The following is a 2,231-nucleotide window of genomic DNA, read 5'->3' on the forward strand; positions in this document are numbered from 1 at the left end:
GGTTTTTATAGACAATATGTAATTGGGTTTGTTTGTTCATTCATTCTGACAAGTTCTGTCTTTTAATTAATGTATTGAATTACTATCTGTCATATTTGTAGTGTTTTCCCACCTCGTTGTCTCTTTTCTTTACTTTTTAGAACAATTTTGCTATAGGGCATATGTGCTCGCTAAAGAGAAACAGGCAGAGAGAGAGAGAAAGTGAGATTGCACCCCAGGGAGGAGGCCACACCACAATGCCTTCTCCTCTACTCTTCTCTTGGGATTTCAGTACACATGGACACAGGCCCAGAGTGCTTTTCAAGCCACTGGGTTTAGGATTCAACTGCGTAGTCAGCTATGTGGGATCCAACTGCCTTAACCTTCCTGCCACTGGCTGACCCCTTTAATTAATTAATTAATTATTTTTGTAAATAGTGGTGCAATAAACATAGAAATCCAAATATCTCAATATATGAATTGCCTTGGGACCAGCAGTTAGCGTAATGGCTATGTTGCTGGACTCCCATGTAGTCGACCACGGTTTGCGTCCCGGACCCGGTGGCTTAAACTCATGCCAGGTGCATGTGCGTGCGTGCCCAGAGGAGAATGGAGGAGAAGGGATTGTGGCATGGCCATCCCCCCTGGGGGCTGATTTCTCGCTTTCTGTCTCTCTGTCTCTCTCTGTTTTTCTAGTGAGCGCACGCGCCCTATAACAAAAACCTCCCCCCTCCAAAAAAAATATATATGAATTGCCTTTTCTTTGGGTATATACCTAGTAATGGGATTACTGGATCACAAGGTATTACAGTATTACTTTTAGTTTTTTGAGGAGCTACCATGCTGTTTTCTATAGTGGCTGTACTAATCTACATTTTCACTAATAGTCACAAGAGTTTTCCTTTTCCACATCCTCTCAGCATCTGTTATTCTTTGTTTTTTGTCTTTGTTTTTTTGATAACCACCATTCTAACTGGGTTGAGGCACTATCATTGTGGTTTTGTGGTTTTGATTTGTATTCCCTGATGATTAGTGATGGTGAGCACTTTTTCATTTACTTGGCCATTTGTATGTCTTATTTTGAGAATTATCTATTCATATTTACTGGCCAGCTTTTAATCAGATTATTTGAATGATTTATTTTATTTTATTTGTTGGTGAGTTGAGTTCTCACATATTCTAGTTATTAATTCCATGTTGCACGTATAACTTGCAAATATTTTCTCATCTTCTGTAGGTTCTTTCTACTCTGTTGATTTTTTCCTTTGCCATGCACAAACTTTTTAGTTTGATATAATAATCTCTTTTGTCTATTTTTGCTTTTATTGCCAATGCTTTTGAGGCCTTATTTAAAAAATTTTTGCCCAGACCAATGTCTTAGAGATAACACCTATGTTTTCTTTTTATATTCAAGTTTTTGAGAAAATAACAAAATGTTTTCAACAGTGGCTAGATCATTTAAATTTTCTATCAGTGAAGTACAAGTTTTCTGATTTCTATGCATTGTTACCAATACTTGTTATTTTTTATTTTAAAAACATTATAGCCATCCTGATGGATGTGAAATAATACTTCATTATAGTGTAGTTTCAATTTGTATATCCCCAGTGATGATGATGTTGGGCATCTTTCCATGTACTTTTTGGCCATCTGTATCTCCTCTTTGGAAATGTCTATTCAAGTCTTTTGCCCATTTTTCAGTTGGGCTCTTTACTTCTTCTTGTTGAGTTGTAAGACTTCTTTATATATTCTGTACACTAGAGCTTGATCATGTTTATTATTTACAAATATTTTTTCCCATTATACAGATTTTTTTTTTTTACTTTCTTGGTGAAGTCCTTTGATACATGTAAAATTTTATTTTGATGCAGTTCACTTGTTTATTTACTTTTTATCCTTTTGGTTTTATATGAAAGAATCATTTGCATATACAAGGTCATTCATATTTACCCATATGTTTTCTTCTAAAAACTTTTTATAAAAATTTAATTTTATTTATTACTTTTTTAAAAGAGATTTTTTTCTATAGGGTGTGTGCACTTGCCAGAGAGACAGAAAGAGAGAGAGAGAGAGAGAGAGAGAGAGAGTAAGAGAGAAACCACCACCTGGGGGGATGGCCAAGCTGAAAATTCCCTCTACTCTACTCTTCTCTTGGGATTTTGGGCATGTATGCACACACACCTGGCAAGATTTTGAAGCCATTTTTCACTAGAACTACAGTGAGAATCCAGCACTTTAACCACCAAGCCACC

This window comes from Tupaia chinensis, unplaced genomic scaffold, assembly GCF_000334495.1.
Source record: "Tupaia chinensis unplaced genomic scaffold, TupChi_1.0 Scaffold148073_2, whole genome shotgun sequence".
NCBI classification, from domain to species: Eukaryota; Metazoa; Chordata; class Mammalia; order Scandentia; family Tupaiidae; genus Tupaia; species Tupaia belangeri.